General features: G+C 36.1%; 1 long non-coding RNA gene across 1 annotated transcript; it reads left to right on the forward strand.

The window, feature by feature from the left end:
- Positions 1 to 12,686: 12,686 nt before the first annotated feature.
- LOC127864261 (uncharacterized) lies at positions 12,687 to 27,334 on the forward strand. Its single transcript, XR_008041655.1, has 3 exons — positions 12,687 to 13,134; positions 15,960 to 16,761; positions 26,802 to 27,334. It is a non-coding gene; the product is annotated as an uncharacterized LOC127864261 (long non-coding RNA).
- Positions 27,335 to 27,648: the final 314 nt, after the last annotated feature.

Genomic DNA, 27,648 nt, shown 5'->3' on the forward strand with positions numbered 1-27,648 from the left:
TTTCAAGCTTACTACTCAATACTGATTCCCGGCTCTTCATGCTTAGCACTCAGTACCGATTCCCTGCTTACTACTCAGTACTGATTCCCTGCTTACTACTCAGTACTGATTCCCGGCCCTTTCCTGCTTACTACTCAGTACTATTTCCTGGCTCTTTCATGTTTACTACTCAGTACTGATTCCCAGCTCTTTCATGCTTAGCACTCAGTACTGATTCCCGGCTCTTTCAAGCTTAGTACTGGGTACTGATTCCCGGATCTTACATGCTTACTACTCAGTACTGATTCCTGGCTCTTTCATTCTTTCTTCTCAGTACTGATTCCCGGCTCTTTCATGCTTTAAGTACTCAGTACTGATTCCCGGCTCTTTCATGCTTAGTACTCAGTACTGATTCACGGTTCTTTAATGCTTACTACTCAGCACTGATTCCTGATATTCTCATGGTTTTTCAGTGTGGTTCTTTAATGCTTACTACATGTTCTCAGTACTGATTCCTGATATTCTCATGGTTTTTCATTGTGGTTCTTTGATGCTTACTATTTAGTACTGATTCCCAATATTCTCATGGTTTTCCAATGTGTCTTTTTCATGCTTACTACTCATTACTGTTTCCCAGCTTACAACTCACTACTGATTCCCGGCTCTTTTATGCTTGCTACTCAGAACTGCTTCCCAAACGAAAAGTTATGCTTGTCCGAAAGTGCAAATTTCTTAAATTGTACATGTTGAATATACATATATATTTATAGTAAATAATATAAACAAATATAATAGCTTAAAACATCTGCCAATAATACAGACACTCAATTAATCTGATTTAAATATTATTAATATGATTTAATATATTATAACAGTAATAGAAAACTGAATTAGAATTGGAATACATTTTAAAGCAATAAATAGTTTTGTAAACATGATTTCTGTGCGTGTCCCTTAAGTCTGATATCTATAATTTGTGCATATTTTTTTTTAAATAGAAGTTATACTCTAAACAAATATGTACGAAACTCGATCATGATCCCTATAAAGTGAAGGTTTTTCCTTTACAATTTATCTCAAGGGAGATATAAATAATTGTTCTTGCTTGTTGATTTACACATATATTGCCTTTTTCTGGAACTCATTCTTAAAATTAACTCATATATTAACTAAGCGCATTATTGGGGAGCATTGATAAGTTTTACTTATATTCTTGTTTTTTGGCGTAGCTGTTTAACGTCACTTTTGACCTTAGATGACCTTCTTTCATGATAGGTCCGAAATTAATAAACCGAATTGTACTTTGGCTAATAATACAAAAATCACCGTAAACATTGGTAGTCTGGCTCCCAGACTAAAAGATTGGATGCATACAGTATCATTTGAACTGAAATATGAATATATTGTAAATTACATGTAAATTACAATAAATTAATAACTGTCATGACACAAAATATCCTCTAAACATTACATTGAAACATTTCTCATTAGTTTACGAAGCAGTATAGCATTAATCACATGTCTGTACAATTAAACGAATATATTGTTTACATGCCGTAGCGGCCACACTAAACACTACAAAAACAGGCTAGATTGCACTTTACCGGTACGCAGTTGTTTACCACTATTGACAAAGCAGAGGTTTGGGGGCGGTAGCCCGCGATACTAAGGAAATATATTGGTGTTGGAAATATATCTGTCTATGATTTATTGCAATCCATATTTGTTTATTAGTGTAAATATGTTTCTTTGTACTTTGTTTTGTTCATTTTTAGCTCCACTGGCCAAAGGCCAGCGGGGCTTATGTCATGGTCCTGTGTCCGTCGTGTGTGCATGCGTGCGTCCGTGCGTGCGTGCGTTAACTTTTTCTTAAAACATCTTCTTCTCCTAAACTACTGGTCCAATTTTGATGAAATTTCTCAGGAATGTTCCTGTGGTGAACCTCTTTCAAATTTGTTCAAATGATGCCCCTGGGGTCAAATTTGACTTTGCCCCTGGGGGTCAAAAAATTGAAAATTTGCTTATATAAGGCATATTTTGTGCAAACTTTATAAATCTTCTTGTCAAGAACCATTGGGCCTAGGGCTACCAAACTTGGTATGTAGTGACATTGTATAGTTCTCTACCAAGTTTGTTCAAATTATGCCACTGGGGTCAAATTTGACCCTGCCCCGGTGGGGTCAAAAAATTGAAAATTTGCTTATATAAGGCCTATTTTGTGCAAACTTTATAAATCTTCTTGTCCATAACCGTATGGCGTAGGGCTACCAAATTTGGTATGTAGTGACATCTTATAGTCCTCTACCAAGTTTGTTCAAATTATGCCCCTGGGGTCAAATTTGACCCTGCCCCGGGGGGGTTGAAAAATTGAAAATTTGCTATATAAGGCCTATTTTGTGCAAACTTTAAAAATCTTCTTGTCCATAACCATTGGGCCAAGGGCTACCAAATTTGGTGTGTAGTGACATCTTATTGTCCTCTACCAAGTTTGTTCAAATTAAGCCCCTGGGATCAAATTTGACCCTACCCTGGGGGGGGTCAAAAAATTGAAAATTTGCTTATATAAGGCCTATTTTGTGAAAACTTTAAAAATCTTCTTGTCCATAACCATTGGGCCTAGGGCTACCAAATTTTGTATGTAGTGACATCTAATAGTCCTCTACCAAGTTTGTTCAAATTATGCCCCTGGGGTCAAATTTTACCCCGCCCTGGGGGGTCAAAAAATCGAAAATTCGCTTATATAAGTCCTTTTTTGTGCAAACTTTAAAAATCTTCTTGTCCATAACCGTATGGCATAGGGCTACCAAATTTGGTATGTAATGACATCTTATAGTCCTCACCAAGTTTGTTCAAATTAAGCCCCTGGGATCAAATTTGACCGTTCCCCAGGGGTTACAAAATTGAACATATGCTTATATTGGGCCCATTTTGTGCAAACTATAAAAATCTTTTTGTCCATAACCATTGGGCCTATTTCTATCAAATTTGGTAGGTAGTGACATCTAATAGTTCTCTACTTAGTTTTTTCAAATTATGCCCCTGGGAACAAATTTGACCTTGCCCCAGGGGTCACAAAAATGAACATACATGTATGCTTAAATAAGGCCTATTTTGTGCAAACTTCAAACATCTTCTTGTTCTTAATTATAGAGCATAGGGCTACTAAATTTGGTATGTTGTGATATCTAATAGTTCTCTACCAAATTTGTTCAAATTATTCCCCAGGGCTCAAATTTGACCCTGTCCCGGGAGGTCACAAAACTGAACATATGACGTTTACCAGGGGAGATTACTGCGGCCGTGTGGCTGTGACCAACAACAACAACTTGTAAACATGAGATAAAACCCTGTCATTTAGTGCCATTTTAGATCAGATGGTGACTGCTTACAAAGGAATTGAAGTATTTAGATTTTCATAATATTCTCAGGCCTGTTGGTCTAAGGGATGTGTGGGTTGTTAATTATATGTATGTCCCTCTTCGAAGAAGAGGGTGTTTATTGTTTTGCACATGTCTGTCCGTTCGTCATCCGTATGTCCGTCCACCAGATGGTTTCTGGATGATAACTCAAGAACGCTTAGGTCTAGAATCATGACACTTCAAAGGTACATTGATCATGACTCGCAGATGACCCCTGCTGATTTTGAAGTCACTAGGTCAAAGGTCAAGGTCACGGTGACCCAAAATAGTAAAATGTTTTCCGGATGATAACTCAAGAACGCTTATGCCAATGATCATGAAACTTGATAGGTACATTGATCATGACTCGCAGATGAACCTTATTGATTTTCAGGTCACTAGGTCAAAGGTCAAGGTCACGGTGACCGGAAATAGTAAAATGGTTTCCGGATGATAACTCAAGAACGTTTTATGCCTAGGATCATGAAACTTCATAGTTGCATTGATCATGATTCGCAGATGACCCCTATTGGTTTTCAGGTGAAAGGTCAAGGTCACTGTGACCCGAAATAGTAAAATGTTTTCTGGATGATAACTCAAGAACGCTTATTCCTAGGATCATGAAACTTCATAGGTACATGGATCATGACTCGCAGATTACCCCTATTGATTTTCAGGTCTCTAGGTCAAAGGTCACGGTGACTCAACTTAGAAATTGGTTTCCGTATTATAAATCAAGAACACTTACGCCTAGGATCATGAAACTTCATAGGTACATTTATCTAACTCGCAGATGACCCCTATTGACTTTCAGGTCACTAGGTCAAAGGTCAAAGTCACGGTGACTTCACACACAAAAATGGTTTCCGGATGATAACTAAAGAAAGCTTACGCCAAGGATCATGAAACTTCATAGGTACATTAATCATGACTCACAGATGGACCCCTATTGATTTTCAGGTCACTAGGTCAAAGGTCAAGGTCACAGTGCCAAAACATGTATTCACTCAATGGCTGCCACTACAACTGACAGCCCATATGGGGGGGCATGCATGTTTTACAAACAGCCCTTGTTTGAGATGATTCTTTACAAAGAAAGATGCTACTATTGTATTTGTTATAAATGTGTGAAAGGCTCTAAGAAGTCACCAGAGATTATTAACCCTTTACCAAACACCAACAGGATTTTACGGGTTTATAGCTGACGACTTTATAAAAAATTATGATAAAATGAGAAATTGCTCAAGATGAGCAATTTCTCCTTTTATCACAATTATTTCTACCCTACCTGATTATTTCCTTAATATTCAATTACAATTTAATTGTCGTCTGCAACCTTTTTATGTCCCCCACTATAGTAGTGGGGGACATATTGTTTTTGCCCTGTCTGTTGGTCTGTTGGTGTGTTGGTCTGTTGGTCTGTCTCTTGGTCTGTTTGCGCCAACTTTAACATTTTGCAATAACTTTTGCTATATTGAAGATAGCAACTTCATATTTGGCATGCATGTGTATCTCATGAAGCTGCACATTTTGAGTGGTGAAAAGTCAAGGTCAAGGTCATCCTTCAAGGTCAGAGGTCAAATATGTGGCCAAAATCGCTCATTTTATGAATACTTTTGCAATATTGAAGATAGCAACTTGATATTTTGCATGCATGTGTATCTCATGGAGCTGCACATTTTGAGTGGTGAAAGGTCAAGGTCAATGTCATCCTTCAAGGTCAAAGGTAACATTTATGGGGATATGGTGTTTCACAAACACATTGCTTGTTATAAATATTTTCAAATTAAACTGCGATAGTTTTATTTAATAATTCACTTTTAATGTTACTCAGAATAAACTATTCCCATTTACTTAAATGAGCCATGCTCTGTGAAAAAGGTTTTAATGCGTGTGCGTAAAGTGTAACACAGATAAGCCTGTGCAGTCTGCACAGGCTAATCAGAGATAAAACGTTTCATTGTATGGTATGTGTCGTTTACAGAGAGTCTCTTCTAAGCAAGAATCTAGTTTAGACGGAAAGAGTCATCCCTGATTAGCCCGTGTTGACTACATTAAACCCGCTTTTCCCAGAGCACGGCTCATTTAAATTAATTGACAACAATCTGAGTTAAATATATTAGTCGGTTAATTCCATTAAAAGCAATACTTGTTTCTGCAAATGCATACCTGTCTCACAGAATAGTCCCAGCCACCCATCCATACAAATACAGATCTTTGCCGTGGAACCAGTACACTCTTCTTCATCCTGACATGGGCTATTGTAACATGGATCTTTAACTGAAACAATTATATAGAAATAATCCCCTAAAATGTAGTGATCTGCAAACAAAAATGCCAATCGAAGAAACTGTTTATGCCCCGGATCGAATGATCAGGGTTATATTGTTTCTGTCTGTCTGTCATTGTATGTGTATGTCTGTCATTGTATGTGTCTGTCTGTCATTGTATGTGTATGTCTGTCATTGTATGTGTCTGTCTTTCATTGTATGTGTATGTCTGTCATTGTATGTGTGTGTCTGTGCCAAAACTTCAACCTTGGTCATAACTTTTGCAATATTGATGATAACAACTTGATATTTGGCATGCATGTGTATCTCATAGAGCTGCACATTTTGTGTGGTGAAAGGTCAAGGTCATCCTTAAGGCCAAATGTCAAATATATGGCTTCAAAGCGGCGCAGTAGGGGGCATTGTGTTTCACAAACACAGCTCTTGTTAAGGCTATATCTCATATAGGCTATAAGATTTGAATATGAAACGTTATGGGTGTGTAGATATCAATGAGGAGAATTGCAATTCATTAACACAATTACCCTACACTTTTAACTACCTTTTAATTATTACCCTACACTTATTTATTATACTGTATATCAAGGATTTTCACAGACCCATGAACAAAGTTTATCAAATCAACAACTGTGGTTGTTTTGGAAAGATTCAATGTGTCAGTGTTTTTTTTCATTCAAAATCGAGTCCTGTAATCTGACTCATTCAACATGGAAAAAAGTATAATCGAAGGTTTCCAAAAAAAAAAAATTTATGTTTTATATTTCAATTAAACCAACATGCAGGTAAATATAATACTGGACACACTTGTATCTTCAATTTTGAAGCATTTTTTAGCAAAACAACATCAACACTATTTTTCCAATTTTAGTCTAAACGCCACAAATTTTCCCAATTCAAAGGGACCCGGCCCCATTCCCAAAATGATACCCACAAGATGCTAAGCAAAGTAATTTTAGTTGACTGAAATGTATATTCAAGCCACATGCTTCATGGTTGTGCTGTGTTTTCCCCCCCCCCCCCCCCACCTTCATGCCAAGAAGTACTCGCATATCCCTGCATACTATTTTGTTAGCATCATATGTCAATATATGTAATATCACGATATAAGAAGTTAATGCCTCTTTTTCTTATTGAACTGGCTTACACATTAAGTTTGGTCCAATTATAGCAGCATTTTAGTTGCTATAAAAGGTACAGCATTCAGCTGCATATTGCAATATCGTACTAATGACTACAACTTTGAAACTTCGTAGGTAGAAGCACTTCAAGTTCATTTACTCATTCATGAACTTACATGTCAGGAACTAAAGTTGCATGCACTAGAGTTCATGAAACAGTTATTGAATGAAACATCCCATATATTGTGAGTTCATGATCATGCAGTTCTTGAAATTCATGAACAGTTTTTTGAAGTTCATGAACAGTTTTTGAAGTTCATCACCAGTTCTTGAAGTTCATCACCAGTTCTTAAAGTTCATCAACAGTTCTTGAAGTTCATCAACAGTTCTTGAACAGTCCTTGAAACTTTCACTGGGCTGAAACGCTAGCTATTGCCTCAGCTCATTGCCAGCCCTTTGCACAATTATGTAGCCAGTACATACATGTAGATAATACAAAACAGAATAAATAAGGAACATTAGCACAATGTGTTTTAGTAATGTCAGCTTCTGACATAAGTTTGTGTATTATTCAATGTATATGTGTTTGATTATTTGTTAATCATGGTCAGAAAACTAAATTGTGTCCATGATTCATTGTCTGACTTTAATATAAAGTATCATCTAAACATTTTTTAGTTTGTTGTTGACTATGAATCATGGACAGACAGAGACAAGATGCCTTCTGACCATGAATCATTGTCAGTAAGGGACAATACATCTGTATCATGATTAACAACAACATGAACCTGCTGAGAAACTTTTATTTTACTACATGTTAAATAATAAAAGCTAGCATCTTGTTTTTACATCAAAATGTGGAATGTTTATCAAACGAACAGTGATTTATTAGATAGAAATTGCTGTTGACCTCCAATCATGGTCAAACAAAGACTATAAACCATGATTAAAATATTACATTATTGCGTACAAAGTTAGAACCAGACACTAGTAATACAATTAATATCAATGTTTAAAAACTTGAATTTGACAATTTTTTAAACAAACAATATTTCATGGTTCTGAAAACATGTTCTTTTTAACACAGTCAGACCAATGTCCAATGATTGCTGATCATACATGTAGTCTGATCAACCAGAGTCAAAGCCTATGGCACAATCAACCATGGTTAATTCATTACCGCTTTGATAGAATTTACGTATTCATGCAATTTGATTGTGTTTATTTATATTTGAATTCTTAAATGACCATTTATGTTATGTAATGTTATGTTGTTATACCTATTCATGTGACAGAAAATAATGTGTATATTTGTGTATTAAGACGATGTACTTATGTATAAGTCTGAATAAACTGTCTGTCTGTCTGTCTGTCTGTCTGTCTGTCTGTTAAACATGGTAAAACATGATTCAAGGTTTACTTTTCAGCAATTAGCTTATTAAAAAGTAATTTATACAATTTTAAGTTTGATATGTACTGTAGACTTCATATTTGCATATACTACCTGAATAACTGATTATAAAATGGAATACTCTGTCACATAATAATATCAATTCACAAGCTATGGCTTCATTGGATTCTGATGTATATTTAAAATCAAGTTAAAATAATACTGATTTATTGGTATTACTGCCATATAGGATTACATAGAGAGGCTGAATGTGTAACTGTCTTTTCCTTTGCGAATGCACACTTTGGAGAATACGAGTTACCCTTTAATTTAACATCGATAATTGCACTGCATTCCGGAGGATTCCAGAGATAGCCGATGTACTATCACAGTTGATATCGGAGGTCTGATTTTGATGTTTAAAGTGATCACCCATCAATAGTAATTTTTGCTAGAATTCGGGGGTTTCAATACTGGTTCCTTGTTTTGTAACGTGAAATATTATATAATGGCTGTGTATTCAGAAACAAAGACTGATTCTGAATCAGAGACGCAATAGCATTCGACTTAAGAAGTACTATAGATCCACAAAGATATTAACAGCTAGTTATGGTTAAATTCAGTAGCAACATAGCAAAACGCACATAATAAAACAAAGATCATCTTTAACAATAGCATTAATACAAATTTAAAACGTTTAACTGCAGTTGTTAATAACACACACAAAGTAAAAATATATAAATTATGAAGTGATTATAACTTACCAATATGCCACAAAGAAGATGGAATGTTTGCACATCAAATGTAACTAGGACAAATGAAACTGACATGTATCAAAAGCATAACGGTATGCCAGTAGTTAAAATAAGAATATCATTCAACAGCATGCATGTAGTGGCGAATATTCCCTTCCATATATATCACTGTACATCATTGTGGTAACTGTAAGTTTTAAATAATGTTCAGGGCCGTCGTGGCACGTTGGCCGGTGAGGCTATATCCTGACCACTTTTTGACCAAAAAAAAGAGAAAAGAAGGCTGAGCTAGGAGATAAATTGCTTAATCTTCTCTGGATCAGACATATTTTATCATGCCTCCTTATTTTAAAAAAACACCGTTTTTTAAAACAAAACTGATGCAAAGGTGATAAAATCCTGGTAGTTCTATCCGTTTTCTAACTTTGTTGTTTTCTGATGGTACAAACGATGGTACAGGAAAAGGAAATACATCAAAGTAAGTAAAATGATTACATTCGCTATATTGCAATAATAAAAATACACGAAAAATGCTATATACCCTTCGTTCACATATTGAAGGAAATGAATAGTCCAAGAAACCCATACTTATAGCTGAACATAAGAAATGCAATATTGTACCGTAACTAGGACGGCAATTCTTGTGCAGATGTTGATTTCTGCCTGACGTTCAATTGAAGGTACGAGACAGATGTTGTATCAGAATCATTTGACCCTGTTTTTTCAAATCAAAAAAAGGAAAGAAAAGAAAAAAGGGCGATATCATGGTGTCCCTCTGCTCAAAATATAAAACTATGGAAGCCAATTCGGGACATTCCTATCTTTTTATAAATCAAATCTGCTCATGTCTACTTAGAATTAATCTTATATTATACTGCAAATAATGAATCCCAACATTGGCAGTTATTACCACAGAAGGTGCACACCTAAGAAGGCCATATTGTATATAATAATTATATGTACACGAATCTTACTGACAATGCCAGCTACAAATGCCACAAGCAAGAGGACGTTCTCTGCGCTTCGGCGAATTAGGGCATATCTTATTAAACACAATGTCTCAAACTAGACCCAACAACCTTATGACTGCACGTTCATAAGCAAAGAACGGACACTCTTGACTTAGCTAAAATTGCAGAGGAGTTCGTTGCTCGAGAATAACTTTTAAAGGTGTTACAGCACTGCAACTTAGCAAACTAACAAACTGTTTTCAAACTATTTTCCATAGTTTATCGCATTTGCAAATTATATTGAGCCTGGTGCGTCGCCGTGTAACTTACCGTACATCTTCGCTTATAAGACGGGTTTTTTTTTCCTGAAATTTTAAGGGATAAAGTGGGGAGGTCGTCTTATAAGAGCGTCCTTTAGAAAAAAACTGATTTTTTTTTACCGATTTTTGCGACTTGATAACCGTATTTCTGGTGACGATAAGAAACTACTTTCATTTTGACAGCAGATACGCCGCTTAAATCATTATGTTTTAATCTATCTGTTTGGAATACTCGCGAGTTTATTATCGAATACAAATTAAAAATATAGATTTCTTTAAACATATGTGTATAAATAAGTAAAAACTTCTATCAGTGTTCTATTATTTTTTCTATTTGTAGCAATGTACTGCGGATTGTGTTTACTGTGGCGGTGAAGAATAAGCGTTAGGTCGCTTATGTCATTAATTTGATTAGTTTGGAAGCCTTTGTTGTACAAATCCAAAATAAACTTTTATTTATTTAAATGTATCACTTTCATTTCTATGTTTTGCATATGTTGTTCTATTTTCAGGGAATGCAGGGTAACCGAACGTCATTCTTCAAAATTTGTACCTGTTATTTAAAAAAAATAAAGCACCTATTTGTTTCAGTGTTTACAGAAAACAGGGCATCTAATTACCAGTATACCATAATAATTTCACCACCGTAATAATTGTGGCAAACAAACACTTGTCAAATTCTCGTAAAACTCCAATTGTTGTGCAAACACTATTGTGAAAAAAAGATGACAGTTTGTTTATTGCCGACTGACTATCAACATGTGTACTCGTTATCTAGCCGTTAATTCGCGATTTTATTGATACATCGTACAGATAGTACTGACCCCTTACTGGCTTACACATGGCTTGGTGCTGTAAATAGCCTACGACTAACTGACAGACGATACTTGTGTTTATTAAGCGGTTAATTGGGGGATAAATTGACGCAGATGGCATTATACCTCCAACACTAATTAACATAAAGTGACTAACCTTGTATTTGATAGGTCAATATAATGCATACATTAATTGTTTAGTAATTTGATTGGTTGCAAACTTACAGAACGCAATCATACAATCTGAGGTATATAGCGCACCGATTTTCATAATCATAATTTCCAAACTATTATATTGCACTCGATTGATCTTTACGATAAAAGATGTCCATGAAGAGAAAGAGAGCGTATTTAATACGGTAACAAATTATAATAAAATAGAATCATTAAACAAATGAAGAATTTAATTATTTGTCATACGACAATTAATGAAGATCCCATTGCATTCAATGTATTTATAGCATGGATAAAATTGAAAATCTTATTGCGCGCAAAATTATAGGACAACAAATGACAGATGCATTGTCAGCGTGCGACACTGAATAATACAATGATTATATTGTAAGTATAAATAAATAAGTGTTATATATAGCCATATACGTCGAGTACCGGTACCTGAAAAACAAAAATAAACAAGGGACAAAATTGTCACAAAACCAGGTTTTCATTGTGAAAAAAAATCTGATAAAGGGAGAAAACTCAAACTGAACTTTTGAAATGAACAAACAAAATTAACCCCCTTTGTAAGTTTGTTTTTTAAAAAAATCTATTTTTAGTCGTGGCGACCTTGACATTAGAGATATTGACGTGATTCTTTCGTGCGACACACCGTCCCATGATGGTGAACAAATGTGCCAAATGATTTATAATCTCACAATGAATGACATAGTTATGGCCAGGACAAGCTCATTTTTGACCTTTGAACTCAAAGTGTGACCTTGACCTTGGAGATATCGACGTAATTATTTCGCGCGACACACCGTCCAATGATGGTGAACAAATGTGCCAAATGATTTTAAAATCTGACAATGAACGACATAGTTATGGCCCGGACAAGCTTGTTCCGCCCGCCCGCCCGCATTCGCCAATCTAATAACCAGTTTTTTCCTTCGGAAAACCTGGTTAAAAATATTCATATACATATAAATTGGCATTAAAATAGGACGAAGTGAATCAGGGAACGAATCCGATAACGAGCTTGCTTGGTGTTTTGTACTTATTAATAAAATGGCCGACCGTCAAATTTTGACTCTTGAAATTTTACCGATTTTCGTCCTTAAAAAATTGCCCCGTCTTATTAGCGAGGCCAAGCAAAATACAGCTAGTCTGGGACCTAAAGTTGGGGTCTCGTCTTATAGTCAAACCGTCTTATAAGGGAAGATGTACGGTAGTAATATTGTGCACTTTATCCTCGAAACCTCCCAGATGTCACAATTCAGCTTTTTTGGTTCAAAAATGTTTCCAGGGGCGGGGGGGGGGGCTGGGGGGTCATGCCCCCCCCCTCCCCTAGTAACTTCGGCGCTCGCAGGCCTAAGGCACTTTGAGCCTGACCACTTTCAAAAGTTCGACGACGGCCCTGATGTTTGAGGAAAAGGATCTGATGTATTATAATAAAAATGGTTTATGTAAGAACCTACTTTATTATAATTATAATTACATGTTCATAACATGTCATTTATTAGATCAATTAAAAGTCTGGTGTGTTAAATAATCTGGTTTAAAGTGTTTATCTACAAAGCCTTGTTTTGTGCAGTTTAAAATAATCAATACACTCATAACCCAATAGTCAGGTGACAGTGTACATAGTGACACTGTTTACTCCTATCATACAAACGCCATTTGACGGTTAACTTGGTTGCTGTTCAGTTTGAAATTTCGTATTACTTGCCTGTTTTTAATAACATTGTTTGTGTGTTTTCTGTGATATTCATTGTAGACATGCGTGTACATAATTATTACAATTGATTTAAGATTGTAAAATCCTGTTTGTTGAAAGGGAATTATCAAAATGGCGACATCTGCAATTTCAAGACATTCACACAAAAATGAAAAATTAACAGCATTGTGTAATAGCCATAGTGAGTTGTGCTGCTCCAGATCTGTTGAGCTTAATCACAGGTACCTGATTTAATTAATTGATTTAATTTAGATGTTGTTAATCAGTATTTTGAATAATGGTATTGTATGATGAAATTACTATCGTCCATAGTTAGTCATTGAGATTATTGTTAGCAGTTGCTTTATTTTTATTTCCTAATCATTACATGCATGCTATTTGTTGGTCAGCTTTTAATTTACTTACTGTTTGAAAAAGATGTTTATTATATAATGCCATTTTTAAATTCAATTAAATAATAACTATACAGATGTAAATCAAATCTTCAATAACTTAATTCAAGAAAACCTAAATCATTGTCCCATTCTAATGTTATCCTTAACTATAAATGAACAAAATCAGTCAACTAATATCGACTTTGATTTATAACATTTTTTGCAGATAGAACAAACTTACATACATTTACTTAATGACCTGTCCGCAACTTGGCTATCAGGCTACATCTTATATTAAACAATAAACCTTTTTATCAATGTATATATTTTATGTTCTCCAACCGGGTGGGAGCTTAATGTATCACTTTATTGATAATCAAAATAAAGTTTGATTTCGAGTTTCGATGGAATTGAGTTAACTTGTGTGTAAATCAAGATTCTCTGCTTATTATATCTGTCATACTCCATGCTCGTCTGCCCATCCTTTTGTCTGTTTGACTCAGGTAACTAGTTTCTGGGTTAGACCTCAGAAAATAATGATCAGAATTGACAAAACAGTTGAAACCTTTTTAAAGGGTTGACAAGTTAACCTATTATCAAACAGTTAAAATATATCATAAAGGGACACGCACACAGATCCAAAAAAATCCGCTTTGATTAAATTTCATTGAGTTTTTGCCGTTTAGTTAACAATAAGTAGGACAATATTATATGAAATTGTTTGTGTTTGCACATAATTTCATGAACAACTGAACCTATGTTAATTAAATGGTCTAATGATTCTTCTGGACATTATTAATACTTTGTAAAAAGTAGATATCTGAAACATGTAAGCCAATATCATGTACTTTTTTTGTCAGGTATACAAGAGTTGTAAGCATTTTGTGAGGTTGTTCTGGTCTGTTGATCTGTCAGTGAGTATATACATGTTGACCAAATCGTCTCAGAAACCACAGGGTCCTAGATTGTTACTTATTTTCCATGTAATACTTAAAGTGGTTCTCTGCTCAGTTTGTTTCAAATCATGTTGATGGGGTCAAAACTTTCCACCCCAAGTGATCAGACGTATAAACACCTTTAGTGTTAACTAAATACACCTTTTTGTGTATGACAAAGTATGGTAGCCCTCTTCAAAGTTTGCTCAAATCATGTGTCTGGGGTCAAAACTTACCAAGCCTATGGGTCAAATGATTTATTTAGACTGATGTAGTAAATAACATTAAAAATTGTATTCTCTGAAACCACAAGGGTCTGGGGTTTAATGTTTGGTGTTTAACATCGGAGGGGACTTAATTATGGTGTGCCCTCTGTGTGTCCGTGAGTCTGTGAGTCCATCAGTCTGTCACACTTGCCTGTCTGTCTGTCTGTCTGTCTGTCTGTCTTGTCAGTCTTGTCAATCAGTCAGTCAGTCTTGTCAGTCAGTCAGTCTTGTCAGTCAGTCAGTCAGTCTTGTCAGTCAGTCTTGTCAGTCAGTCAGTCTTGTCAGTCAGTCAGTCTTGTCAGTCAGTCAGTCCAGTCAGTCAGTCAGTCTTGTCAGTCAGTCAGTCTTGTCAGTCAGTCAGTCTTGTCAGTCAGTCAGTAAGTCTTGTCAGTCAGTCTTGTCAGTCAGTCAGTCTTGTCAGTCAGTCTTGTCAGTCAGACTGTCCTTCGAAGAAGAGGGGGTATATTGCTTTGCTCATGTCGGTCTGTCCGTCGGTTGATCTGTCGGTCCGTCCACCAGGTGGTTGTCAGACGATAACTCAAGAACGCTTGGGCCTAGGATCATGAAACTTCATAGGTACATTGATCATGACTCGCAGATGACCCCTATTGATTTTGAGGTCACTAGGTCAAAGGTCAAGGTCACGGTGACCGGAAATAGTAAAATGGTTTTTGGATGATAACTCAAGAACGCTTATGCCTAGTATCATGAAACTTGATAGGTAGATTGATCATGACTAGCAGATGACCCCTATTGATTTTGAGGTCACTAGGTCAAAGGTCAAGTTCACGGTGACCCAAAATAGTAAAATGGTTTCCGGATGATAACTCAAGAACGCTTATGCCTAGGATCATGAAACTTAATAGGTACATTGATCATGACTCGCAGATGATCCCTATTTATTTTCAGTTCACTTGGTCAAAGGTCAAGGTCACAGTGACCCGAAATAGCAAAATGGTTTCTGGATTATGACTCAAGAACGCTTATGCCTAGGATCATGAAACTTCATATGTACATTGATCATGACTCGCAGATGACCCCTATTGATTTTCAGGTCACTAGGTCGAAGGTCAAGGTCACGGTGACAACTTAGAAGAATGGTTTCCGGATGATAACTCAAGAACGCTTACGCCTAGGATCATGAAACTTCATAGGTACATTGACCATGACTAGCAAATGACCCCTATTGATTTTCAGGTCACTAGGTCAAAGGTCAAGGTCACAGTGCCAAAGAACGTATTCACACAATGGCTGCCACTACAACTGACAGCCCATATGGGGAGCATGCATGTTTTACAAACAGCCCTTGTTTTTAAGGTTTTTGATGCTGCGTTTTGTGTATTTATGATAATTGTTGTCATTGTTGTGACTAAATCTTATGAGTAGTTGAGTCATATAAAATAAATGTTAAGGCCACTAGAACTGAACTATTGTTTTATTGTTTAGTATTTTATTGTTTTATATATTTCAGATCCTGATTTATACTGTAGGATTAACTGCTATTTGAATTTTCGTCTGCATGTATTTCATAAAGGACTGAAAAGCATTCCTACATTATTAAAAGAAGTGAACTGTGAACTGTCTTATTTATGATGTCTTGTTTATTGGAATACAACACAGCCGTAACCATCCGGGTTACAGTATTATAGACTATTTTAACAGAATTATACTTCAACTACATGTACTTTAACATGTAAAACTTCATACACTAGAGTATCAAAATTGGCGACAGGTTCATTTCTAATGTTTTGAAACGTTGGCCTATGGTTGAAAAGTTTTATCGCACATCTTGTGTTTGAATTTATCTGTGTTTCAGTGTTAATTTTAACTTCTAAGGTTGATAAACTATTGGAACTAGCTTTATTTCTTTTATATTTCACAAGACATATACTTGAACGATTTGAACAAAAAGGTTTTAACATTATAAACAGTAACAAAATGGCAACAGGTTCATTGTCTTCGGTTCCAAAACGTTTGCGTATGGTTGAAGACTTTTCTTGCACATGTTGTTTAGAGCAGAATCTTACGGAATCTGCAGACATTTATTGTGATCAATGTTTAAGGTTTTATTGTAAAAAATGTGTTATCCTGCATAGTCAGTTGTTTGCAAAACATATGACATGTGGAAGGGAGGATATTAAGAAATGGCCAGTTTCTAAGGCGGTGGAAGATTTTCTCAGGAAGTGTGAGGTGCATGCGGATGAATCACTGACACAGTTTTGCCATGACCACGGTCAGCTGTGCTGCTCTGCATGTGTTGGAACAATTCACAGGTATCTCACACATTTATATTCCTTTAGTTATTAATAATTAACAGCACTTCCGCTAGCTTTTATAGGTTGGCAGTCCTGACTACCAAACCATAAATTTTGGACGTCCCAAACATACATTTTGAAGTCCCACTTTTATTTCATAATTTTAATAGACCCTACTGATTGTGATTTCAATGGATACAAACATGTTCCTTAAATCTATAAATAAACATATACTATTGATAGATCTTTGCATGTTCCAACTCTATCCATTACCGGATAATCCAGTATTATTACGATTTATATTTTCAATACCAAAATACAGCCAATATTGACAATGAATGTGTCAAAGAATTTCATAAACTCAAATGTCCGCCATTTTACACGAGTGCATATACAAATTGAATTGTAGGATGGGGGAATTCCCATTGAACATGTGTGAATCAGGTGACGCAATTTGAGAGCATCAAGGACAGTGAATTTTTTTAACCGTGAGTCCTGCGTCCTGGACTCATAAAAATATCTGGGGATGCAAAGTTTTGAGTTATGTGAGTCCCAAAAATGCATAGAATTTTAATAAAAAAATAATAAAGTTTAATACTTGGACTCGCAGTCGCAGGGGTTTTCAGCCTTTTATATTATGAGCCTATTAAAGGCCCCTTCCCAATTGAAAATTTCATTAAAATCATGAAGTTTTTCCAAAGAGCCTTACTTACACCAGCATTTTCATTTCCCAAAGCAGTAATTTTAGCGAGAATTCTTCCCAAAATCCATAGGCTAGGGCCTCTTTCCAATGAAGCGAGGAAAACCCCTGACTCCTTTTTTCGATTCTGGGACTCGTAGATTTGCAGGTTATGGAGTCCCAGGACTCAGACGAGAAAAATTGTAAAAAATCACTGTGAGGACTAATCATCAGGGATTTCAATAGATTTTAAAAACCAGGAGTCAATGAACCCTGGACTGAAATTGGGGTCAATTTTGAAGCGCGTTTATTGTGTTTTTGTCTGTATTATTCATTTTTTTAAATAAAAATATTCTCTAAGAGTAACAAAAAATCTTAAAAAGTTATACTGCTTTATTAAATAAAAATACCATGATAAATAACACAACATATTTTAATGAATTGGTACACAAAGATAAGGACAAAATATCAATAATTTGTGTGAAAAAAATCGACTCAGGACTAAGATTTAAAAAACAAAACAAGTTCATTTTACAAATTTTTATTATTTCTATCACTATACTATGTAAAAACAATAAATGCTTATTAAATCTACTTCTTCATAACACATTTAAGTCTTTAATACATTTAAGTAATGTAAGATATGTACCGGTAGCACCGTTCCATCACATATTTATCCTCATTATATTATCATCATCCCTATGATAGCTTTTGTACAAAAACACAGCTAAATGCATGGAACATCTAGTATATCTATTACTGTTTATCCGATTATTATACATGTCCGAAATATATAAGTTTAAGAATGCCTTACCAGTAGTAGTTTAACTTAAATAATCCAAATTTTCCTTGTTATCAGGTTTAACAAACCTTATCAAATGTTTGTGACATCCAGTTAATGCTTTCTCCATTATTGAATCACCATTACTGGTAATTTGAATCGCCATTTTTGAATTGAACGCGGGTTAAATGTTAATTTACAATACATATGCCATTTACAATGTCGAAGGTCATGACGTAGCAATTTAATTCTACATTTATGCATGTTTGCACTATATTCATTTCTTTTTTTTTATAATTAAGTATGTTTGACAATTTTAAATTGAAATAGAATTGAGATATAATAATCATCAGAAACATCTTTAAAAAAATATATATAAAAATTGTTGTGTTTAAATCGGGGAATTTCCCCCCCCCCCCTCCCCCCTCCAAATTTTCGAAATCATTTCTAGATTTAATTATTCACTGAAAGATAAGAAATTCTTCCTTGGGGAAAAATGGACTACTATTTGATTGCTGAATAAAAACTACGTAGCGCAGAGGTCTCTACTATCTTTTATTTATTTAATGTGGAAAATGTTTATCTAACTTAAAAACTACTTAATGACCCTTCATCTACAGCGCTACATTCGTTGTGATTTGTCAGTATTGATCTGTGAACAAATGTAAACTTATTGCATAGCTTCACATGGGGTTGGCGTGTATTCGGCCGCCTGTGCGCTGATTGGCTAATGCTCTTACCAAGAAGAATTTGAATGAGAGCTGGAAAAATCAATATTGGCCACTCACTGAGAAATTCATTGAAAACAGTAGCTCTTAGGTGGAGTAAACGGACTGAATGACCCGATTTACTGTTGACATTTGTAGGTTTTGTGTATTTGAAAATAGCGTACATGCGGGTTATCGGACGTCCAAGGGACTTCCAGCTGTTGTATAGTAGATGTACGACTACCGTTTTCGGGCATAATTTATGCCCGGATGTCCACTAATGGAAGCACTGACCATCAGGTGGGGGAAAATAAGTGTTTTTTTTTTTAAAAGTGAGATTTTGTACATCATTTATTGGTTTGTATTATCTTCTTACTGTCAATACAGTTTAAAAACTTGTCAATTCATTACATGGTGGGTGGGGTAATGACATCGAAGAATCGATAATTGTTTGGCTGTCAATTTCAGTACAAGACAGTGTCTTGTTATTTTCATTAGATTTCGAAAGCAGAAACTATGTCAAGGTATCGACACATTTTTGATTATGCTCCCCTTCGAAGAGGAGGGGTATATTGTTTTGCACATGTCCGTCAGTATGTCCGTCCACCAGATGGTTTCTGGATGATAACTCAAGACAGCTTAGGCCTAGGATCATGAAACTGTATAGGTACATTGTAACATTGATCATGACTCGCAGATGACCCCTATTGGTTTTGAGGTCACTAAGTCAAAGGTCAAGGTCACAGTGACCAGAAATATTAAAATGGTTTCCGGATGATAACTCAAGAACTCTTGTGCCTAGGATCATAAAACTTCATAGGTACATTGATCATGACTCGCAGATGACCCCTATTGATTTTCAGGTCACTAGGTCAAAGGTCAAGGTCACGGTGACCCGAAATAGTAAAATGGTTTCCGGATGATAACTCAAGAACGCTTATGCCTAGGATCATGAAACTTAATACATGTAGCTACATTGATCATGACTTGCAGATGACCCCAATTGATTTTGAGGTCACTAGGTCAAAGGTCAAGGTCACAGAGAATGGAAAAGTAAAATGGTTTCTGTATGATAACTCAAGAACTCTTATGCCTAGGATCATTCAACTTCATATATACATTGATCATGACTCGCAGATGACCCCTAGGTCACTAGGTCAAAGGTCAAGGTCACGGTGACTCAACTTAGAAAAATGTGTTTCCGGATGATAACTCAAGAACGTTTACACCAAGGAACATGAAACTTCAAAGGTACATTGATCATGACTCACAGACATTGCCCTCAAACTGTCAAATCCACGGCCGAAATTCGGCCGCATTCCCCCCCCCCCTGAAAAGTATAGTTTTTCCCCCTGTTGGGGGGAAAAATTCCCCCTAAAAAAAAAAAAAATTTTTTTTTTATTATTTTTTTATTTTTTTTAGATCTCATGATTACTATATCTCAATTCTATTTGAATTTAATCTTGTCAAACATACTTAATTATGAAATAAGCAATGAATATAGTGCAAACATGTACACATGTAATAATTAGAGAGTAAGTTAAAAATCCTACATAAATGGAAATGCCGCGAAAATTCCCCCTGCTATGGGTAGCGACCCGCTTCCCCTAAAATGGATTGAGGGCCCTGACAGATGACCCCTATTGATTTTCAGATCACTAGGTGAAAGGTCACGCTGACTCAGACACAGTAAAATGGTTTCCGGATGATAACTCAAAGAATGCTTACGCCTAGGATCATGAAACTTCATATGTACATTGATCATGACTCACAGATGACCCCTATTGATTTTCAGGTCACTAGGTCAAAGGTCACGTGACTCGACACAGTTAAATTGTTTCCAGATGATAACTCTAGAATACTCATAGGCCTAGGATCATCAAACTTCATCGATACATTGATCATGACTGGCATATGACCCCTACATGTATTGATTTTCAGGTCACTAGGTCAAAGGTCACAGTGACAAAAAAATGTATTCACACAATGGCTGCCACTACAACTGACAGCCCATATGGGGGGCATGCATGTTTTACAAACAGCCCTTGTTTTCATTTGTTTTGCTAAGTTCTGTCTGGTCGTCAATTTCATGACCAGTACTTTGAATCGGACTAAGTGTTTTCTGGTTCAGTTAAATTTCAATTTTCTTGCATGATTTAGAAATGTTTTTCGTCTTTTTCTTTTGATGTGTTTTTAGCTCACCTGAGCGATAGCTCGGGGTGAGCTATTGTGATCACTTGGCGTCCGGCGTCTGTCCGTCCGTCTGTAAACAATTTGTAAACATCTTCTACTAAACCATTGAGCCAATTTCAACTAAATTTCATGTGGAGCATCCCTAGGTCATGGGACAAAATAATTGTTAAAAAAAATTTGATCACATAACCAAGATGGCCGCCATGACCATATATGGTAAAAACCTTAAAAAATCTTCTTGTCAGAAACCGCTCATCAGATTTTCAAAAAATTTCACAGGGATGACCTTTGAAGGCTCCCCTGAAAAAGTTGTTCAAAGAAATTTGATTTGTCAAAAAACATGGCCGCAGGAGCTCGTTGAACTTTGCATGTTTATTCGTTTTTGCCTATTTTGTGAAAACTTTCAAAAATCTTCCACATTTTTTGTCCGATCCTTTCCAAATTTGCACAGTGTCTTTATATCAATGAGGACACGAACCCTACAAAAAATTGAGCATTATTGGTCCATGAAGTACAGAATTACCTCCCCTTGAATTGAGAAAATGGTGTTTATGCAATAAAGTCCAAATTTTTCATCCAATTCTTTCCAAACTTGTAAGGATTTAGCATGGTTCAAACAAGGGAAACAACTACGGTTTATGCATGTTCTTTTTATTACAGATTTGCCTCCCTTTAATTCATTCAAAATCTCATTTTACAGCAGAGATTCCAAATCTGACCTGTAAATGAGCCCCATATTTACTGCCAGTGCTAGGTTACCTTTTCCCATTTGATCATTCTTAAGTATTGGTCTTGTAACGCTGCTACTGCTTCTGCTACTGCTACTTCTACTACTACTACTACTACTATTACTACTACTACTACTACTACTACTACTACTTCTACTACTACTACTACTACTACTTCTACTACTACTACTACTACTACTACTACTACTACTACTACTACTTCTACTACTACTACTAGTACTACTACTACTACCACCACCACCACCACCACCACCACGTCTACTATTACTACTTCTACTACTACTGCCACTACTACTACTACTTTTACCACTACTACTACTACTACTACTACTACTACTACTACTACTACTAACACTACTACTACTACTACTACTACTACTACTGCTACTACTACTACTACTTCTACTACTACTAAATCTATGGGATTTTAACCACAACTGTTCATGTTTATCTCCGACACATATTTTTAGGTCACCTGTCATGAAGTGACACGGTGAGCTTATGTGATCGTGTGATGTCCGGCGTCCGTTGTGCGTGCCTGCGTGTGTCCGTGCGTCCGTCCATCAACAATTTGTTTGTGTAGACAGTAGAGGTCACAGTTTGCATCCAATCTTGATGAAATTTGGTCAAAATGTTTATCTTGATGAAATCCGGTTTGGGATTGTACTTTGGTCATCTGGGGTCAAAAACAAGGTCACTAGGTCAAATAATAGAACAAACTTCTGTAGACATTAGAGGTCACAGTTTTCATCCAATCTTTATGAAATTTGGTCAGAATGTTTATCTTGATGAAATCTGGGTTGGGATTTTACTTGGGTCATCTGGGGTCAAAAACTAGGTCACTAGGTCAAATAATAGAAAAACCTTGTGTAGACATTAGAGATCAGTTTTCATCCAACCTTTATGAAATTTGGTCAGAATTCTTGATGAAATCTGGGTGGGATTGTATTTGGGTCATCTGGGGTAAAAATCTAGGTCAAATAAATAGAAAAACCTTGTGTTGACAATAGAGGTCACAGTTTTCATCCAATATTTATGAACTGTGGTCAGAATGTTTATCTTGATGAAATCTGGATTGGGATTGTATTTGGGTCATCTAGAGTCAGGAACTAGGTCACTAGGTCAAATCATAGAAAAACATTGTGTAGACAATAGAGGTCATAGTTTTCATCTGATCTTAATGAGTCAGGTGAGCGATTCAGGGCCATCATGGCCCTCTTGTTTTATTATGCGACATGACAAAAAAGACCAAATGCAGTGATAATTTTTCATGTGCATTTTGCGTTATTTGCGCATTAAAATTACCAAAAGCGCATGTGAAAAAAATATCTGCGTCTAAAAAAGCGCTTTGATTTTCAAGAAAGACAAAATAAGAAAGATACTTGTCAATACTTAATACGGCCCGAATTTTTCTGCATTTTATCAGAACGCAAAAGGTGATTTCTACTGTAACACCGGCTATATGTTCACTACATCATTCGTATTTGCATTTCATACTGGTTCTCTGCTTTGTGCTATAATGTTGAATAAGACGACGTAGAACCACCCAAACGTTCGCATCTGCTTTCCCTTTCTGAAGTGTCAAAATGCCACCCCAAAAAATTTAAAACCCTGTCAAGATCAATTAACTTTGAAGGCTGCATTTGGAATTGCCGAACGTAATAAACATGTAGCATCATCCGAGAGCCTCAGCGAGGCAAGTCTATCTACTATTTCGAACAAGTTTTTTACTAAATGGTTCTATTCAAAGAATTGAATTTGGAACTCCATGTTAATGTTATGTGTTTTAGTTATAACTAACTCGGAACTCGGTGTTAATATTAAGTGTTTTTAGTTATAGCAGTTATTTTGATAATTAAAATGCTTATGAATCAATAAAAAATTTGTTGATGTTTCAAGTTTTTTTATTAATAATTAGAAAACCAAAAAAGCTCATTGTTTCAGCACATGTGCACTTTTAAAATTCATAGGTAAAAAATGAAAAATTATCACTGCAAATGTATCCAAATATAAGCTTTTGTTCCCGAATAATCACTGGCCTTTCAGCTATTTTTGTTTATGATGTATTTTAAACCACTTGTTGTTATTGAATCAGAAACCGGTACCAGCTTAAGCAGGTGCGCGGAAAGGTTACACAGCACTAAGATTTTTTTCTTATCCAAGGGGGAATTTTTGTCTGAAATGGGGGAAAAAATATATACTTTTTGACAGGGGGAATGGGGCCGAATATCGGCCCCAAATATTGCATTCAAGACCCCTGCCATGTTCAATATTATCATGTAAGTACACTTAAATGTAAAAACGTGTGTAATACAATCATGGACGTGTTTTGTGTCTTGGAATTTATTGAAATTGGGAAATTAACCTTTTTAGCTCACCTGTCACGAAGTGACACGGTGCGCTTATGTGATAGAGTGATGTCCGGCATCCGTCCGTCAACAATTTGTTTGTGTAGACAGAAGAGGTCACAGTTTTCATCCAATCTTTATGAAATTTGGTCAGAATGTTTATCTGGATGAAATTTGGGTTTGGATTGTATTTGGGTCATCTGGGGTCAAAAACTAGGTCACTAGATCAAATAAAACTTAAACTTGTGTAGACAATAGAGGTCACAGTTTTCATCCAATCTGTATGAAATTTTGTCAGAATGTTTATCTTGATGAAATCTGGATTGAGATTGTATTTGGGTCATCTGGGGTCAGAAACTAGGTCAAATCATAGACAAACTTGTGTAGACAATAGAGGTCATAGTTTTCATCTGATCTTAATGGGTCAGGTGAGTGATTCAGGGCCATCATGGCCCTCTTGTAAATGTGAAAACAGCTCTTGAACAGCGATTTACTGTTGCCTTGCTACCATTGAACCATTTTCTTTGCAAATAATGAGAAGATATTTTCAACCATTTTTAGCTCATCTATTTTTTGAAAAAAATTATGAGCTATTGTCATCACCTTGGCGTTGGCGTCGGCGTCCGGTTAAGTTTTGCGTTTGGGTCCACTTTTCTCAGAAAGTATCAATGCTATGGCATTCAAACTTGGTACACTTACTTACTATCATGGGGGGACTGGGCAGGCAAAGTTAGATAACTATGGCGTGCATTTTGACAGAATTATGTGCCCTTTTTAAACTTAGAAAATTGAAAATTTTGGTTAAGTTTTGTGTTTAGGTCCATTTTATTCCTTAAGTATCAAAGCTATTGCTTTCATAATTGCAACACTTACTAACTATCATAAGGGGACTGTGCAGGCAAAGTTATGTAACTCTGACTGGCATTTGGACGGAATTATGGGCCCTTTATACTTAGAAAATTGAAAATTTGGTTAAGTTTTTTGTTTTGGTCCACTTTACCCCTAAAGTATCATAGATATTGCTGTCATACTTGGAACCATTATTAACTATCGTAAGGGGACTGTGCAGGCAAAGTTATGTAACTCTGACTGGCATTTGGACGGAATTATGGGCCCTTTATACTTAGAAAATTGAAAGTTTGGTTAAGTTTTGTGTTTTGGTCCACTTTACCCCTAAAGTATTATAGATATTGCTTTCATACTTGGAACACTCGCAAACTATCATAAGGGTACAGTAAAAGGACAAGTTGCATAACTCTGGATGTCATTTTTACGGAATTATGGCCCTTTTTTGACTTAGTAACTTTGAATATATAGTTAAATTTTGTGTTTCGATCCACTTTACTTCTTAAGTATCAAGGCTATTGCTTTCAAACTTCAAATACTTTCATGCTATCATGAGGTTACTGTACCTGGCAAGTTGAATTTTACCTTGACCTTTGAATGACCTTGACTCTCAAGGTCAAATTATTAAATTTTGCATAAATTGCCATAACTTCTTTGTTTATGATTAGATTTGATTGATACTTTGACAAAACTACTCTTACCTGACATGCCATAATAGACTCCACCCAAACCATCGCCCGTGCCGCCCCCCCCCCCATTTTTTTTAACGGTTAAAAAACTAAACTATTTATTTTGATTATTTTATGTTTGAAATACCGTCCAACCATCACACCCAAGAAACACCCCCCCACCCCCCTCCCCCCACCCGAATCCCCCCCCTAAAGTTTTTTTTTTTTTAAGATCATCTCACAAATTACCACCACACCCTCACACTATACCCCCCCCCCCCCCACCTCACCCCCCCCCCAATTTATGTTTTTTGAAACGATTACAAAACACAAATATTTATTTTTATTATTTTATGTTTGAAATACCGTCCAACCATCGCACCCAAGAATCCCCCCCACCCCCGATTTTTTTTCCCTTTTTTTCGCATTTTTGGAAGATAATGTAATAAATGTCCACACCCCCACACAATGCACCCCTCTTCTATCCACCCCTCCCTCCTTTGTGATTGAAAATGAGAGTCCCTTCACCTTTAAAAAGAAAATAGATGAGCCGTCTGCACCCGCAAGGCGGTGCTCTTGTTTATAAAATTTCATCTCACTATCAGCTGTACTCTTTGAGTTTCTCACAACACAATTAAAAAATTTGATTTCTTTGCTAAAAAGGGGTCATAACTCTGGGCATGTTAAAAAGAAACATATCAAAATATGCAGGTGTGCAAAATATATCAACACAATGGTAATAATTTATGGAAAGTTTCAGTCGACACATATTTAAAAATTTTAGTTTTGTATAAATTATGTTGAAAAAAAAACAGAACCAAAATATAGAGGTGCGCAAACTCACATGCCTGTTTACTGTTCTCGTAAAGTTGTAGGAATAGGTGTTATATAAGTTATATGTAACAGAAAAGTCACGAAGATGGAAGAACTAAGGGAAAAGGGCAAATCTATATACCTCCAGCCTTAGAAAAAAGCTTTCATTTATTTTCCTTGTTTGTTTTTATTTGACAATGTATACTTGTTTGAAGCATTACATAATATCACTGACTATTCCTTGGTATGTACATGTATTGATTGTTTATTTCAGCCAGTGCAGTAAAGTGACTCCAATTAATGAGCTGACCAACACGCAGCCCACATACCTACAGGGACTGTTAGTGGAGCTGGAAACTGTCCTGGTAGAAATCAAAAACCTTCAGATCAGTCAGGAGGCCAGCGTTAAGTCATTGCAGGGAACATACAAGGAACATGGGGCACTCATGATAGAACAAATGCGTGGCAATTTAAATACTAATATTGATGAGTGTGGTAAAAGTTCTGTGGGTACATCAGGAAAAAGTGAGCAATATTTAAAAAAAGAAATGTGTAGGAGTGTTGTTTCTATCGTGAATGAATTCGATAATATTACTGCGAAGGAACTTAACGAGATGAAAGCTGAGGTTTTAAGCATTAAAGGGTCAGTTACAAGTTCTATTCATAAATGCACCAGTGTTCACAATGTCTTGTCACAATTCCATGAAATTGTTCAGAAAATTGGAGATCATTTGCAGCTCTGCCTTATAGCCAGCATAAAATGTAAGCATATAATACAACAGGCACTGACTCTGCTGGGAAAGTCAGGCAAGGTGTTTAATGTCCAGAGTAATACTAAGCATAATGTGAGAATACCAAGTGATTCAAGTGATGAATGTAGGATCACAGGCATATGTGTTCTGACTGATGGGCAGGTGCTGGTCGCAGACGGGAGCAATCAGAGGTTCAAGCTGCTGAACCAGCGGTACCAGGTGGTGAGTCACTGGGGTGGGGCAGAATATGTATTGGACATGTGTCAGATCACACCCAGTGAGGTTGCAGTGGCTGTGGATGGTTATGTTTTCAACACACATAATGTCCAGTTTATTACAGTCACCCAGAGCCAGCTCACTCTTGGTAGG

Source organism: Dreissena polymorpha, chromosome 1, assembly GCF_020536995.1.
Source record: "Dreissena polymorpha isolate Duluth1 chromosome 1, UMN_Dpol_1.0, whole genome shotgun sequence".
NCBI classification, from domain to species: Eukaryota; Metazoa; Mollusca; class Bivalvia; order Myida; family Dreissenidae; genus Dreissena; species Dreissena polymorpha.